This window comes from Phyllobates terribilis, unplaced genomic scaffold, assembly GCF_046119375.1.
Source record: "Phyllobates terribilis strain yellow unplaced genomic scaffold, ASM4611937v1 Scaffold_9__5_contigs__length_417890890, whole genome shotgun sequence".
NCBI lineage: Eukaryota > Metazoa > Chordata > Amphibia > Anura > Dendrobatidae > Phyllobates > Phyllobates terribilis.
The window spans coordinates 348,596,259-348,615,067 of NW_027362769.1; positions in this window are offsets into that span (position 1 = coordinate 348,596,259).

Here is an 18,809-nt window from a genome sequence, read left to right on the forward strand (position 1 = left end):
TCTCTCTCTGAATCCCTCCTTCCTCTCACAGACATAAATTCCTTACACGATGCAGACGTTGCTGCTGCTTCATATAACACCACAATAGCTTCAGCTCTAGACTCGATCGCCCCTCTCACACACACCATACCTCGCACATTCAACAGGCAACCCTGGCACACTAAACTTACCAAAGAACTGCGCCGGGCCTAAAGGGTTGCGGAGCGAAGATGGAAAAGGTCTCACTCCATCGAGCACTTCATCGCATTCAAGCAATCCCTCACTAATTTCAAGTCCGCACTCACTACAGCAAAACAAACCTACTTCTCATCTCTCATATCCTCCCTATCTCACAACCCTAAACAGCTATTTAACACTTTCAACTCTCTCCTTCGTCCCCCAGCACCTCCTCCCTCTTCTCTCATCTCAACTGACGACTTTGCCTCATTCTTCAAACAGAAGATTGACACCATCAGACAAAACTTTGGCCTAAAGTCCACACAACCCCTCCTCATATCTACTCAACCCTCCTCCTCCAAACCCCACTTCTCCACCATTACAGAAGGTCAAGTCTCCTCTTTACTCTCTAAATCACACCTCACCACCTGCGAACTTGACCCAATCCCATCCCACCTCATCACTAACCTCACCACAGTCTTCATCCCAACCCTAACCCACCTCTTCAATCTATCACTAACAACCGGAGTCTTCCCCTCATGTTTCAAACATGCCGCAATCACACCCATCCTCAAAAAGCCCTCCCTTGACCCTTCCTCTCTGACCAGCTACCGCCCCATATCACTCCTCCCCTTTGCCTCAAAACTTCTAGAACAACATGTCCACCTTGAACTGTCCTCCCACCTCTCCTCCTGCTCCCTCTTCGAACGTCTACAATCTGGCTTCCGGCCGCATCACTCGACTGAAACTGCCCTGACCAAAGTCACCAACGACCTACTAAATGCCAAATCCAAGCAACACTACTCCATCCTCCTCCTTCTGGACCTGTCATCTGCCTTTGACACAGTGGACCATTCCCTCTTACTCCAGATTCTCTCATCTCTTGGCATCACGGACTTGGCTCTATCTTGGATCTCCTCATACTTAACAGACAGGACATTCAGCGTCTCCCACTCACGCACCACCTCCTCATCTCGCCCCCTATCTGTCGGTGTCCCCCAAGGTTCAGTTCTAGGACCTCTGCTCTTCTCCATCTACACCTTCGGCCTGGGACAGCTCATAGAGTCTCACGGCTTTCAGTATCACCTCTATGCTGACGACACACAGATCTACCTCTCTGGACCCGATATCTCCTCCCTACTAACCAGAATCCCACAATGTCTGTCCGCCATCTCATCCTTCTTCTCCGACAGATTTCTAAAACTCAACATGGATAAAACAGAGTTCATCATCTTTCCACCCTCTCATTCACATCCCCCATCCGACCTATCCATCAACGTCAATGGCTGTTCACTCTCCCCAGTCCCACAAGCTCGCTGCCTTGGGGTAACCCTGGACTCTGATCTCTCCTTCAAGCCACATATCCAAGCCCTTTCCACCTCCTGCCGACTCCAACTCAAAAACATCTCCCGGATCCGTGCATTCCTCAGCAAAGACTCTGCAAAAACACTAGTGCATGCCCTCATCATATCCCGCCTCGACTACTGCAACCTCCTACTCCGTGGCCTCCCTTCCAACACTCTTGCACCTCTCCAATCTATCCTAAACTCTGCTGCTCGACTAATCCACCTGTCCCCCTGCTATTCCCCGGCCTCTCCTCTCTGTCAATCCCTTCACTGGCTCCCCATTGCCCAGAGAATTCAGTTCAAAACTCTAACCATGGCATACAAAGCCATCCACAACCTGTCTCCCCCATACATCTGTGACCTAGTCTCCCGGTACTTACCTGCACGCAACCTCCGATCCTCACAAGATCTCCTTCTCTACTCCCCTCTTATCTCCTCCTCCCACAATCGTATACAAGATTTCTCCCGTGCTTCCCCCCTACTCTGGAACTCTCTACCCCAACATATCAGACTCTCGCCGACCGTGGAAACCTTCAAAAGGAACCTGAAGACCCACCTCTTCCGACAAGCCTACAACCTGCAGTAAACACCACTGCACGACCAGCTCTACCCTCACCTACTGTATCCTCACCCATCCCCTGTAGACTGTGAGCCCTCGCGGGCAGGTTCCTCGCTCCTCCTGTACCAGTCGCTGACTCGTTTTGTTAAGATTATGTAAATGCTTTTGTTATGTATATCCCTATCACATGTAAAGCGCCATGGAATAAATGGCGCTATAATAATAAATAATAATAATAATAATTAGGAGGAACCCAGGGCCAACCGCACCAGCATATGGTCTCACAAGTGGTCTGAGGATCTCATCTCGGTACCTAATGGCAGTCAGGCTACCTCTGGCGAGCACATGGAGGGCTGTGCGGCCCTCTAAAGACATGCCACCCCACACCATTACTGACCCACTGCCAAACCGGTCATGCTGAAGGATGCTGCAGGCTGCAGATCACTCTCCACGGCGTCTCCAGACTCTGTCACGTCTGTCACATGTGCTCAGTGTGAACCTGCTTTCATCTGTGAATAGCACAGGGCGCCAGCTGCGACTTTGCAATCCTGGTGTTCTGTGGCAAATGCCAAGCGTCCTGCACGGTGTTGGGCTGTGAACACGGAGTCGGTTTCTAACCGTTTGTGCAGACACATGCACATTTGTGGCCTGCTGGAGGTCATTTTGCAGGGCTCTGTCAGTGCTCCTCCTGTTCCTCCTTGCACAAAGGTGGAGGTAGCGGTCCTGCTGCTGGGTTGTTGCCCTCCTATGGCCCCCTCCATGTCTCCTGGTGTACTGGCCTGTCTCCTGGTAGTGCCTCCAGCCTCTGGACACTATGCTGACAGACACAGCAAACCTTCTTGCCACAGCTTGCATTGATGTGCCATCCTGGATGAGCTGCACTACCTGAGCGACTTCTGTGGGCTGTAGAGTCCGTCATATGCTACCAAGAATGTGAAAGCACAACCAACATTCAAAAGTGACCAAAACATCAGCCAGAAAGCATTGGTACTGAGATGTGGTCTGTGGTCCCCACCTGCAGAACCACTCCTTTATTGAGGGTGTCTTGATAATTGCCAATAATTTCCATCTATTGTCTATTCCATTTGCACAACAGCATGTGAAATTGATTGTCAATCAGTGTTGCTTCCTAAGTGGACAGTTTGATTTCACAGAAGTTTGATTTACTTGGAGTTATATTCTGTTGTTTAAGTGTTCCCTTTATTTTTTTAGCAGTGTATATTAGAGACACATATCCATCTCAACAAACAGTCCTTCTGAGGACTCTCTGCAGAGATATCAGGCAGGCAGGGTGTATAGGCAGACAGGGTATATAGCAGACTGCAGTGCATATAGCAACAAGAGGCTCCATTCCAGTTCTGTCTGCTGCTGCTGTTAGATATTTCTAGACATAGGCCCAGGTCTCAGGGGCCAGGAATAATTTTTTTTGGATCTTAATCCTCATTATTTGCTTAAAAAGCAATCCAGAGAACACAGTTTTTCTGCACCATTTGCTTGTTGGCACTGCAGAATACAGCCAGGTCCTTTCCATATTACAGCACTAAAAATCCAGCTATTTAAAACTGTGGTTTCTTCGTCACACAAATCACATATAATTGTGCTGAAAATACTGCCATTTCTCGCCTCCGTTGAAATTTTTTTTCATTGTGTCCGTGAGGCTATTGACACCAGTTTGCTGCTCAAAATAGTTACCTACAGGCCAGGTATTTAAAACTGTGTTTTCTCCGTCACACGGATCACATATACGTTTTCAGAAAATACTGCCATTTCTGGCCTCCATTAAAAATTAGTTTCAGTGTGTCAGCAAAGTTGTTGACACCGGTTTGCTGTTCAAAATAGTTACCTACAAGCCAGGTATTTAAAACTGTGGTTTGTCCGTCACACGGATCACATATAAGTTCGCTCCAAATTCAGCCATTTGTAGTGAGCATGGAAGATAATGTCCTCCATTTAAAATGGGCAAGGCACATGGCAAGGGACGGGGAACTGGACGTAATGGTGATTGTGATGGTGCATGCAGATGCCGAGGCCGTGGGCAAGACGAAATTGTGCCACATCTTCTCGCTCGACCTTCCTGTCCCAATTAATAGGGGACCGCAGATCACCACTATTGAACCCAGAGCAGTGTGAAAAGGTTATTGATTGGATAGCAGATAATGCTTCCAGTCACTTAGCCACCACCACCACCCTGTCTTCCACATGGTCAAGTCTCAGTAGCTGTGAGTCTGGACCGCACATTCCTCACCTTGAACCTCCTTCCTCCCATCATGCCGAGTACCCAGAGACAACTGATCCCACACTTGGACACTCCGAAGAGCTGTTCACTTTTCCATTTATAGATTCTGGCTTCTTGCCCGGTCTATTTGAAGTGGGAAAGAGGAGATTGCATGTAGCGATGCCCAAATATTTGAACAGCCACGGTCATACGAAGGCGACAGTGGGAAAGTGTCACAAGAGGTGGACGATGATGAGACACAATTGCCAGAAAGTCAGGAGGAGGACCAGGGTGCGGAAGTGGAAGACGAGGTGGTGGATGATATAGTAACTGACCCAACCTGGCAGGAGGACTAGCAGAGCGAGGACAGCAGCACACAGGAGGAGGGAGGCAGAGCACCCCAACAGGCAGGAAGAAGCAGCAGTGTGGTGGCAGCTGACAGAAGGCAGGCAACCGTTCTCCGTAACACCAACACGACGGAAGTTGCCAGTACAACTGTTAGGTCTTCCTGAGTCTGGTTGTTTTTAAAGACTCTGCTGATAACCCCAAAAAGGCCATTTGCACCACCTGCCAGGCCAGCATCAGCAGGGGTAGTAAAACTTGCAGTCTGACCACCACTAGTATGATCAGGCACATGGCAGCAAAGCATCCGACTTTGTGGGCCAAACCCCAGGGTCTAGGAACAGTGTCTGAGGGTGGCACCACTTCTTCTTCAGCTGTTGTGCATGCAAGCTAATCCTATGTTCATGGTGCATGCAAAGATGCCTCCTGCCCTGCACCTGTCGTTGCACACTCTCAAGTAGCTGCATCAGGAAGCAAGTCCACGTCCTTGTCCCAGTGCAGCGTTCAGTTGTCCATACCCCAGTCCTTGGAACACAAGCGCAAATATGCAGCCAACGCCCCACAGGCCACACTACTAAATTCCCACATTTTGTGACTGCTTGCGCTCGAAATGTTGCCTTTTAGGTTCGTGGAGACGGAAGCATTCCGCAACTCAATGGCGTCGGCCATCCCTCGGTACTCGGTCTACAGCCACCACTATTTCTCCCGGTGTGCCGTCCCCGCATTACTATTTCTGCTGGTGTGCCATCCCCGCATTTCACAAGCACGTGTCCCAAGCATTAGCCAAGCCCTCAACAACGCAGTTACTGGGAAAGTCCACCTAACCACGGACACGTGGACAAGTGCTTGTGGGCAGGGACGGTACATCTAGCTGACGGCACACTGGGTTAACATAGTGGAAGTCGGGACCCAGTCAGACTTTGGTATGAAACACGTCCTCCCGATGCCAAGGATTGCGGGCCCTAGGTCAGTCAGGGTTGCCCCCACAGTCTACAGCTCCTGCAACTCATCAGCCTCCTCCTCCTCTTAAGCCTCCATCTCCAAAATCACCATATCATTCACAAGCTGGAAGCACTGCAGCACTGCCTTGGCCAAGCGACAACAGGCTGTGCAGAAGCTAATATGCTTAGGTGACAAACCGCACAATGCTGAAGAGTTGTTTACAGCTCTGAAAAAGCAGGCAGATGTGTGGCTCACTCCGCTGAACCAACAGTCAGGCATTGTTGTGTGTGACAATGGCCGGAACATGGTGTCGACTCTGAGACGAGGCGAGGTAACACACGTACCATGCCTGGAACATGTGCTTAACCTTGTGGTTCAGCGGTTTCTCAAATCCTACCCGGAGCAGCCGGATCTGCTTGTTAAAGTACACCGCCTGTGTGCCCATTTTAGAAAGTCACCTACAGCTTCCACAGCCCTTGCCGTGTTTCAGCAGTGTTTGCAGCTTCCGGCTCACAGACTGTTTTGTGATGTTCCCACGCGTTGGAACTCTACACTGCAGATGTTGGGAAGGATTTGTGAGCAGAAGAGGGCAGTTGTTGAGTACTAGCATCAACAAGGCCGTCGGTATTCAGTTCAGATTCCACACATAAGACCTCAGGAGTGGACATGGATGTCAGACATATGTACCATCCTCCAAAACTTTGAGGACTCCACCAAGATGGTGAATGGCGATGATGCCATAATTAGCGTCACCATCCCACTTCTCTGTCTTCTGAAACGCTCTCTGCTCACAATCAAAGGGGTTGCATTGAAGGCGGAGCACGATGAGATGGAGCAAGGAACCATACCGGGTGATTACACACAGCCCAGCCTCATCTCATCCCAACGTGGATTGGGTGACAATGAGGAAGAGGAGGACGAAGAACAGGAGCTAGTTTCATGTGCTATAGACGGTACTACCTGCACAACTGTCATACCGTCTGTTCAGCATGGATGGCCTGAGGACAAAGAGGAGGAGGAGGAGGAGGAGAGCATGGTCACTTGTCCTCTTGGTGAGGACACGGAAGTCTTGCCTGTTAGCAGTCTGGCACACATGGCTGAGTTTATGTTACGCTGCCTTTCCCATGACCCTCACGTTCTCAAAATTTTGGGTGTCAGTCATTACTGGTTGGTGACACTTCTAGACCCACGCTACAAGGAGAATTTTATTTCTCTTATTCCTGAGGTGGACAGGTCTACAAAAATAAGGCAGTACCAGAAGGTACTTTTTGCGGAGCTATTATAAAAATTCCAATCTGAAAACGCTGGCGGGAGAGGTCACAGTTCGTTGGACAACCAAGGACTACAGGCGAGAGAGCCACAACTCCAATCCAATCCAGCAGAGGCAATGGAACACTGTCAAAGTTCTGGGAGAATTTTCTCAGCCCCTCCCATCGCACAGTCTCTGAGGCGTGGGGTACTCTCACAAGGAGTGCAAAGTTGGGGAAGATGCTGAGGGAGTACCTTGCCGACCGTACCAACGTCCTCCGTTATTCCTCTGTGCCTTATAATTATTGGGTATCCAAGCTGGATACGTGGAATGAACTGTCTCTCTACGCCTTGGAAGTCCTGGCCTGCCCTGTCGCTAGCGTTTTATTAGAGCGGGTTTTTAGTGCCGCTGGTTGAATTATAACTGATAAGTGCATCCGCCTGTCAATTGAAAATGCTGACAGGCTGATTCTTATAAAAATGAACAAGGGCTGGATTGGGCTAGACTTCTCAACACCACCGAATGATAGCAGAGTAACATTAACTCAAATCCAGTGTCTTTTTTGGGAGGTGTATTCCCATGCACCTTTTCACATCCACACATGGGTATACGCTTCCTGATTTTGTCTATTTGCTCTTGTCCTCCTCCTTCTCCTCATCCTCATCCTCCACTACCATATCACCAGGGTGACCGTGGTCCGTGATGTAACACCCACATAATTTTTTTAAAGGGTGTTTATGATGCCCGTAGAAATTTTTTTTTATACAGTATGTTCATGTATACCCCCCAGGGGTAAATGTTTGTCAGGCTATACACTTAGTGCATGGGTATTACAAGTATAGGAGACCCACTCCTTTCTAATGGGAACATTTTTTTATGAGGCCCTCCTCCACGTCTCTTCCAAGGGGCATTGGAGTGCCTCCCAATTTTTGGCAGCTCTTGCATTCATTGCATAGGCCAACACTATGGGAGACCCACTTCCAAATAATGGGAACATATTTTCATGAGGCCCTCTACGTCTCTTCCAAGGGGCATTGGACTGCCTCCAAATTTTTGGCAACCCTTGCATTCAATGCTTAGGCAAACACAATGGGAAACGCACTTCCTAATAATGGGAACAGTGTTTTCAGGAGGCCCTCTGACCTCCACGTCTCTTCCAAGGGACATTGGAGTGCCTCCAAATTTTTGGCAACCCTTGCATTCACTGCATAGGCAAACACAATGGGAAACCCACTTCCTAATAATGGGAACATTGTTTTCAGGAGGCCCTCTGACCTCCATGTCTCTTCCAAGGGGCATTGGAGTGTCTCCAAATTTTAGGCAACCCTTGCATTCACTGCACAGGCAAGCACAATGGGAGACCCACTTCCTAATAATGGGAACATTGTTTTCAGGAGGCCCTCCTCTAAGTCTCTTCAAAGGGGTATTGGGATGCATACAAATTTTCAAAGGGGTATTGGGGTGCGTCCAAATTTTGGGCAGCCCTGCCGCTCACTGCATAGGCAATAACAGTATAGGTGACCCACTGTTTAGTAATGGGAACAACAAAGCCAAGCCGGCTTATGGCTCTCTAATAATAGTGAGGGCCGACTGCTGGCCCTTTAAGAATAGTAAAAGCCTCCTGATAGCCCTATAAAAATAGGCTTTGTGACTTTCAGAGTCCCTCCTTCATAAACGAAACAGGATGTGTCTGATCATGTCTCACACACCACATGGCCAAATAAGGTTGTAAAATGTTAAAATTACATTTCCCGGTGAATGCATTTGTCACGGTTGAAAGCAATGCAAAAGTGCAAAAACGCATCAAAAACGCAACATGTGAACATAGCCCAAGGTGTGAAGGAGTATTTTTGCTTTTGGTTATTTATTTTGCCTTATATACAAGTCATTACCCTGGAAAGGATGATCCTTAACATATTTCAAAGGAAAATTCATTTTGCTTTTAATATGTTTTATTGCGAGTCCGTAAAAGTGGCGTAATACCTCTGACAACATTGTTGACAGCAGTGACCTGGGAGTCAGAAATGCTTCCAGGGGTCTTCCCCATGCTGTTCCCATGCCATTTGAGGACTGTTCCCATCGATTTGGGCAATGTTTAGGCCCTCTGCAGACCGCCGGGGTGAGCCGCCTGAAAAATGCTTCAGTTTCCCATAGACTTACATTGGGTTCATTGCTCAGGTCGAGCACCCGAGTATTCCAATGTGCTCGACCCGAGCAACGAGCACCCGAGCATTTTAGTGCTCACCCATCACTAATTGCCTGCAGTTTCATTAATTCCCCTCCTCAGCAAACATTGGCCAGTGTTAGAGAAAACTCTGATCCCTTCCGATTAACCAATACAATGTAAGGATCAATAATGATCACGTCACTGCAAGGGATAGGACTTTCAGTTGTGCAACAATAGTCAGCCTTGCCAGTAGTAATTGCTGGAGGTGATGATTTCCAGGCACAACCTAAGAGTTTATATTTACATATAAAGGTCATCAGTCACAGTTCGGGTTTAGGGAGGGCATTACTCACAGGGCTCAGGTCTCATTGCTTGAGGCAATCAATTTACATAGTTGGTATTGCACGGGCTCTTGTAAATAAACATAATTGTTTCAGAATAAAAGAGAAGACAACATTCAGGGTTATACAAATACTGGTTTGTCCTTCTTGACCAGCCACAGAAATACACAAACATTTACAAGTCAACACAAAGATAATGGTGTATTTCTCTTGGATTAACTAATCTAAACGTCTGGCTGATAAAGATTATAAGCTGTATCATCACATTGCTCCCCCAATCTTAATCAGCCAGACATAATAGAATCCCAAGCATCCTTCTCCACTTATTGGAGACACTCCATCAGCATGTCTTTAAGCACAAACATGAATGTAAGAGGTCTCATCTTCATGAGAACAAAACTTTGCATTATCCAGTTTCCTCAAAGCATATTCCATGTCTTCCTTGCAAATAATCTCCACACATAATTGACGAAGACAGACTGGTATCCATTGCATTCACACATGCCATCCTCAGCATTCTGTTGTTCCTGAATTAAATGCGATGAGTGCCGGTGGCCTGTGTGGCAAGACGACTCGCTCAGCCGCTTCCGGAAGTAGACTCAGGAACCTGGGTTTTCTCTACAGGCTTTATTAAACAGCATAAAGCTCTGCACTCCAGCAAAATAAACACGGCTTTACTGGCAAAATGGCAAAATAAAAGGATAATCAATAACAGAGTTCATATGAGTATGGGATTCGCCCACACAGGTTGTAGTCTCTGTCCTGAGCTGAAGCCCTCCCAGTCTGGAGACTTGCCTCTCCAAACCACAATACAGAAAAAAAAAACAGGACTGACCATTTAAACCTTGCTCAGCCACACTCTGAGGTGGAGGTATGGGGAATGACTTCCCTCATATCTCTATGTCATTCCCATAAAACCACACCCTTTAAAAGGGTTAACCCCCAGCATATAACATACTGGCCGAAAGTTTATTGGTTTCAGTTCACACAGGCTAGCAACCTGCGTGACACATACCTCCCCTCATATATCATACCAGTGACTCTGTCACACCTAGTATTCAATCCATTGAAGCTGGTACAGCTCCTGTAGTTGCCGTTTCTTGTTGCAGCTATATATCCACTCTGGTCCTTTTTCTAGGGCCGGGCTGGTGGGGTTAGACATACTGTGGTGGCATCCGAAACCTGCTGTGTATGCCTCACCTTCGGTCTGCTGGGTCTGTCTACATGCCTCCCTAGTTGTGGAGCCCTTTGGACGGAGTCTGCTAACACCAATCCCCTTGCAGCTCCCAAAGATCCTCTCGGCTGAGTAGTATCCCACCACTGCAACTAAAATGTGAAGACCCGGGGTCTTCTTTGGGCATAATACCACTCAGAAAACACAGGGTTAGGGTAAAACAGTGTGGCAATACTTTATTGAACCACAACATGGATAATAAACACATAGAACAGTCCCAGCAAATACCCAAGATGGTACAACATTACACAGTCCTCACCCTTCCACTGGCCCACCTGGGATAGAACAACTGTGACTTTGGGACTTCTAGGGCCAACTACCTCAACCAGTGGCCCTTTGCTTTTGGGGGGCTCCCACAGAGAGGAGGCACTGGCAAGCTTAGGAAGCTAGCAGTCCATCAAGGTACAAGGCCAGGAGACCTGAGGGTCCCACCCTGGCCTCTCCGAGAGTTTCCATGGGGCCAGATGACTGGTTGGTCTCAATCTGGCTTCTCCGAATGTCTCCATGGGTTCCAGGTGACCGGAGGGTCCCACCTGGCAACCCCAAATAACATATCCTTGGGGCCAGGCGACTTCATCGTCCCAACCTGGTCTCCCCAAATGTATCATGGGCTCTCTGATGGTCAATGGAGCAGATCCAAATCCATTCAGTCATGGCCATACACCCTTAGGCCGGAATCATGTTGAATCCAAATCTGTGTCTCTTTGGGTAAAGCCATGCTACCAAGCTTACTGATGGTCTGAGAGAGTCTGATCTTTGATTCTTCTTGTCAAGTCTCTTTCAATCCTCTGTCTCAAGTCTCTTTTCAGCAGGATAGAAAAACCTTTTTTATATTTACATATAAAGGTCATCAGTCACAGGTCGGGATTAGGGAGGGAATTTTTCACAGGACTCAGGTCTCATTGTTTGAGCTAATCAACTTACATAGTTGGTATCATACAGGCTCTTGTAAATAAGCATCATTGTTTCAAGACAACATTCAGGGTTATACAAATACTGGTCAAGACAACATTCAGGGTTATAGAAATACTGGTCTGTCCTTCTTGACCAGCCACAGAAATACACATACATTTACAAGTCAACACAAAGATAATAGTGTATTTCTCTTGGATTAAAAAATCAAAACGTCTTGCTGATTAAGATTATAAACTGTATCGTCACATAACGTATTAATTTTCATGAAATAAATTAAATGCAATTATTATAATTAAAAACTATTTTTATTCAGTGTCGAACTGGGGTGCCAAGGCCCCACCAGTAACCAACTCCAGGGCCCCATTTTTCAGCTACATGCAAATATGAATTTATCCTCATTCAAAAAAGTTTTAGAGCAATAAAATGGGTTGATTTTTGAATAAATAAGATGCCGCCTTGGTCTGTACATAGTGAATCAAGTATATTGTGCTAAGTACTGTTCATATAAGAGGGTGGTGGCCACTCCTGCACAGGGGCCCATTGGAGGATTCTCCTTTTCTACTGTTGGCCAGTCCAAGCTTGTTAATTAAATGTATGCCACTAAATATAATAAGTACTTTAAATGCTAAAAAACTCACCTTCCACTTGGTCTCAGACAGAAAACTGAGAGAAAAATAGGCGAAACCCCTCTTGCTAATTTAAAAACACCTGAGCCAAATGGAAGGAGTGCTGGTATCAAATAAAACAAAAAGATAGGGGACAGACCATGTAATAGGCATAGTTGTAGAAAAAGACATGAATCCTGAATCCTAAACTTATACATTAATCTACTGTGGCAAAGCAAAAATTTACAAAACTGATCAATAGGGTCCGATATGTCGTGAGCGAATCTCAGGCTTTTATAAGTAAGGCTGAAAAGAAGTGATCCTGATCTGGTGTAATGTATACGAGCCCTAAGATGGTTGGAAGTCGGGGCAGACATATCATTGGTGCAAGCTGTGCAGCCGCACAGGGGCCCAAGACGTAAGAGGGCCCATTTCTATCTCCAAAGCAGGTGCAATTGTGCATTATGATGAGCCATTGGGCTGCAAAGGGCCCATACACTGTTCTTACACAGGGGCCTCTCCTGTCTGTGTCCGCCATTGGTTGGAAGTCATGCGGTTTATCTAGATACTAAGATCATTCTAAGACAGCGATCCTTAGATACATACAGGCAGATATTTATTATCTTCTGACAATCTCCAAATGTGAACTTGGGAAACACAAGACGGCACAGAGGGTGATTGAAAAAAAAGTTCACAAAACATTGTCTCTGAATATTTCCAACCGCAGAAAGATTGTTCCGCTCAATAATTTCTCTAGCCGCTAGCATAACCGAAGCCCTAATATAGCTTGATGAATCACCCTCCATCCTTATCTATTATGAATGTGGAAAATGGCGCATTACGGGACACCAGCCCAGTTGTAGCATTTTTCGCCTATAAACAAAATCAATTCACTGTAAGCTCCCTGCTTGGAGAGTGTAAACCATTCATAACCCCTTTATCCACTGGCTCAACAACTTACACCATCGCCAGCATGCACAGCACAACTATCCGGGGAGCCATTTTGCCTATTAACCTCTTCAGTCCTAGACGGTGTGTCCCCAGATGATGCACAAACAGGAGATGATTCTAATACCTACTCTTCTCCCCAGATGTCTTCTGTGGCCTCCAAACTATTTGCTGTGTGATCATTTACATTGGTTAATTTTTAATAATGTTGAAATTTTCATTTTAATAATTGAAAAGGCTTATTTATTAGAGCATACCAAGCTATAATGCCAATTATAGCCATGCAGTGGGTTACCTGCCAGGCAGGAGAACAGTGTCTTCCAAAAGTCAGGCACGTTTTGTGAAATGCTCAATTTCGTCACCTGCAAATATTGGACCAAGCAAGTCTCCAAATATAGAGCTGGTAGTGGAAGCTATGAATGCATGCTGGGGGCTTGGTAATGGGGGTCAGACCAGGCAACTTAAATAAAGAACAAATTGGTTGTTAATAAACAATCCCTAGTGGTCAGTGGTACATAGTGCTACAAAGTCACCTCCACATCGTAATGTCTTCAACTAGACAGTTGTCCATGCAGCATGCTTTTAGACCAGGTCCCTTTCAACAGCCCCTTATACACCACCATGACCTTCTCTGGAGCCAAGACCCCTACAACAGCCACATATAGGAAAGGTAGTCACCTGGGTTAAGAAGAAAGCTGAGCCAGTGACTCCCTTCGAGATACGCAACTGGTTCTCCACCACTTCTTGGATGGATCAAGTTGTTGAACAGCTATGACACAATCACTCTTTGTACTGGCGGACACAGAAAGAAAAGGGGCCCTGTGCAAACACAATATATGGGCCCTTTGCAGCCCAAGAGCTCCTAATAATGCAAAATTGCACCTGGTTTGGAGGTAGAAATGGGTCCCCGTACCTCTTGAGCCCTGTGCGAGTGCACAGGTTGCATCAATGATATATCCGCCCCTGACTCTTTGAGAGGTTTGGTTCTTTGCAAGCCTTTGCTTCTTGATATAGCTCCTTTGGTTATAAATCATACTTGTCAACTCTCTCGGCATGTCTGGGAAGCTCCCGGAAAAAGGAGAGACCCCCTGGACTACCAGACCAGTTGGCAAATCTCCAGGGTGGTGCATAACCCTGTGTCAAAGTGATGTTGTCCCAACGCTTCCTTTGCTGGGACTGGGACGCCAAACACTTGTTCATCAGATTTAGCCCCTCATCCAGATGCACGTTTAAGGGGCAGAAACTGGGTGTTGATGGGCATGGCCAAAAAAATGGGTCATGTTTATGCAAATAAAAATTTCCAAGTATTTTATTGAATGGACTCTTACAAAGTCGTGTAAAAGGTAGATTAGCAAGATGATGGATGGATGGATGGGCAGGGAGGGTGAGTAAAGTAGAGGCCCTGGGCATGTGCCCACCTCTACGGACACGAGTGACCTTTTTTTGTGGCATAAGAAGATGGCATATTGAATGGATACTTTTGGCTATTTAAACCGGAAAATAAATGTCACCAGTCCACCTTACCAAGGTGCCAGTGAACATTTTGTACCCAGCTTATCTACAGCCATTTCTAATTGCTCTTGTGTTTCGTTTCGTTGTTAGATCCGCCTGTGCCACGACTAGCCCACCCCCCGGGGCATTCACACGTTCATTATCGCTCTTTACTGCAGAGTGGTCTTCCGTAGACTCTCCGCTCCTACCAGCCGCTTTGATAAAAATAGAGCAGCCGTGCAATGGATGCAGTTTTAATTACCAGCATCAAGGCAGTCTCCCTTTCTCACCAGGCTGTTTCTCTACAAATTAAAGTGAGGAGGAGTTTATGGAAAGGGACAGAAACTCAGCTTCACTCCCTCATCAATTATTTACAGCCAGCAATACAAATAATTTCCAATTTAAACAGCCTGAACTGTCCAACTAACTGGGCAGCGAGCGACTAATTTGGGGGGAAGCTCATGCGCATGTGAGAGAAGGGACGGGAGGAAATTATTCATAAATTAAAACAGATAGGACGAATTAAAAACGAAATCACAGGCAGAAATTAAACCAGCGCTGTATTTTACCGCCATGAGTACAAATCTCTGTGTTTCACCCGTAAACTTCAAGATTTAAAGCTCGGTTCATGGAAGTTGTTGTTCAATGCAAAGTCCCATTTTTTTGAGTATTGATCAACCGTACATTGGAAGGAATTGCTTATATATAGGCTGCATTAAAAATGCAAAATCACTTGCTACAAGAGGGAAGATTTACAAGTATGGTGGGGTATGCTTGAATAACGGAGCTGCAAAAATGGCGCTCAGTGGGATAAATGTATAAAGGATCAGCACTACTTGCTAGGGCATGTTAAAAAAATATGTGTGTATGTATATATACAGTACAGACCAAAAGTTTGGACACACCTTCTCATTTAAAGATTTTTCTGTATTTTCATGACTATGAAAATTGTACATTCACACTGAAGGCATCAAAACTATGAATTAACACATGTGGAATTATATACTTAACAAAAAAGTGTGAAACAACTGAAAATATGTCTTATATTCTAGGTTCTTCAAAGTAGCCACCTTTTTGCTTCGTTGACTGCTTTGCACACTCTTGGCATTCTCTTGATGAGCTTCAAGACGTAGTCACCGGAAATGATCTTCCAACAATCTTGAAGGAGTTCCCAGAGATGCTTAGCACTTATTGGCCCTTTTGCCTTCACTCTGCGGTCCAGCTCAACCCAAACCATCTCGATTGGGTTCAGGTCTGGTGACTGTGGAGGCCAGGTCATCTGGCGTAGCACCCCATCACTCTCTTTATTGGTCAAATAGCCCTTACACAGCCTGGAGGTGTGTTTGGGGTCATTGTCCTGTTGAAAAATAAATGATGGTCCAACTAAACGCAAATCGGATGGAATAGCATGCCGCTGCAAGATGCTGTGGTAGCCATGCTAGTTCAGTATGCCTTCAATTTTGAATAAAGCCCCAACAGTGTCACCAGCAAAGCACCCCCACACCATCACACCTCCTCCTCCATGCTTCACGGTGGGAACCAGGCATGTAGAGTCCATCCGTTCACCTTTTCTGCGTCGCACAAAGACACGGTGGTTGGAACCAAAGATCTCAAATTTGGACTCATCAGACCAAAGCACAGATTTCCACTGGTTTAATGTCCATTCCTTGTGTTCTTTAGCCCAAACAAGTCTCTTCTGCTTGTTGCCTGTCCTTAGCAGTGGTTTCCTAGCAGCTATTTTACCATGAAGGCCTGCTGCACAAAGTCTCCTCCTAACAGTTGTAGAGATGTGTCTGCTGCTAGAACTCTGTGTGGCATTGACCTGGTCTCTAATAACCTGAGATTTCTGAGGCTGGTGACTCGGATAAGCTTATCCTCAGAAGCAGAGGTGACTCTTGGTCTTCCTTTCCTGGGGCGGTCCTCATGTGAGCCAGTTTCTTTGTAGCGCTTGATGGTTTTTGCAACTGCACTTGGGGACACTTTCAAAGTTTTCCCAATTTTTCACACTGACTGACCTTCATTTCTTAAAGTAATGTTGGCCACTCGTTTTTCTTTACTTAGCTTCTTTTTTCTTGCCATAATACAAATTCTAACAGTCCATTCAGTAGGACTATCAGCTGTGTATCCACCAGACTTCTGCACAACACAACTGATGGTCCCAACCCCATTTATAAGGCAAGAAATCCCACTTATTAAACCTGACAGGGCACACCTGTGAAGTGAAAACCATTTCAGGTGACTACCTCTTGAAGCTCATCAAGAGAATGCCAAGAGTGTGCAAAGCAGTCATCAAAGCAAAAGGTGTCTACTTTGAAGAACCTAGAATATAAAACATATTTTCAGTTGTTTCACACTTTTTTGTTAAGTATATAATTCCACATGTCCTAATTCATAGTTTTGATGCCTTCAGTGTGAATGTACAATATTCATAGTCATGAAAATACAGAAAAATCTTTACATGAGAAGGTGTTTCCAAACTTTTGGTCTGAACTGTACATATATAGCGAGTGAAACAAGCATTGAAAACGTCACCAATTTTCTAAGGAAATATAGCTCTAAAGGTGCTATTGTCATGAAATTCTCACCAGATGCTGGTAACAACCCATCCAATTCACACAGGCAAAAAAATCAAACCATAGATGAACATAAATGAAGTTATGCGTAATAATCAGAAATGACACAGGGCAAAAATATTGAACACGTACAAAAAGCCATGGAAAGTCATGACACCTGCTGAAATCTATCAGTAATTAGAAAGCAATCCTGCCACTTAGTAAAAATAATATCAGCTATTTCAACTGATGGCCTATAAAAAGGTATCCCATTACCAAGGTGTCACACAAAAAATCTCTCTGGTAAACCCAGTGAGCTGTCTCAAGACTTTCACAACCTTATTGTTGTAAAACATACTGATGACAATGGTTACAGAAGAATTTCTAAACTACTGAAGGTTCCAGTGAGCACTGTTGGGGCCATAAAACATTTCACTTTAAACCCTTCACAACCAGATGCTCCCAGCAAGATTTCAAACAGAGAAAAGAATTATCAGAAGAGTTGTTTAAGAGCCAAGGACCACCTGTGGAGAGCTACAGAAAGACATGGAATCAGCAGGTACAATTGTTTCAAAGAAAACAATAAAACATGCACTCAATCTACATGGTCTGTAAGCACCCTCAACACGCAACCTCCATGGCCTGTATGCATGCTCACAACGCTAGACCCCATTGCTGAACAAAAAGCATGTTCAAGTGCATTTAAAGTTTGCTCAACAACATTTAGACAAGCCTGTGAAATACTGGGAGAATATAGTTTGGTCAGATGAGACCAAAATTAAACTCTTTGGATGCCAAAATACACACCATGTTTGGAGACCAAAAGTCACTGCATATCACCCCAAAAACACCATACCAACAGTCAAGTTTGAAGGTGGGAACATCATGTTTTTCAGCATACGGCACTGGCAAACTTCATGATTGAAGCAAGGATGGATGGACAAATGTACAGAGACATTCTTGATAAAAATCTGCTGCCATTACCAGGATGATGAAGATGAAACGAGGGTGGACATTTCAGCAAGACAATGATCCCAAATAGACAGCTAATTTCTCATTATTACACATAGGTTAATTTATGGACATCTATGGTGATTTCTTTGCCTGTGTGGATTGGATGGGTCCTTACGGACATCTGGTGAGCCTTTCATGTCAGTAGCACTTTTAGAAATATATTTACTTAGATAATTGGTGATGTGTTCAATACTCATTTCACACACACACACACACACACATATATATATATATATATATATATATATATATATATACACACACATAAATATGCTGTATATATAATATTATCCAATACTTTGCACCAAACTTGGCAACCTTTTTAGTTATTTTTTGTCATAGCCCATGTGACAGAGATGCACTAATTAGGGTTCTTCCTTAGTTAATTGCCTTTTCATTGGCCAAAACCATTAATAAATATTAGCTCCCTTTCCGATGGAACTGACCTATGCCATGTATTTCAGGGGCCTACATCTCATCAGCATGTCTATCACCAGAAAGTGGTACAGAAATAGGTATATTCTTCCAGCAAGGCTTAAAGAGCAGCTGTTACTTGCTCAAAAAAAATGAGTTGAATACCTTGTAAAAATTCCTGTGCACTACTGATTCTGCCATTTTTTTTCCATTTTGCTCTGTGTCGTTTCACTGCAGAGATATTCACATTTGTAGCGTCTGGAGTGAAGTATGTGAAATCTCTGCTTGTAGTGCAAATGGATGTTTCTTCTCAGTGTTC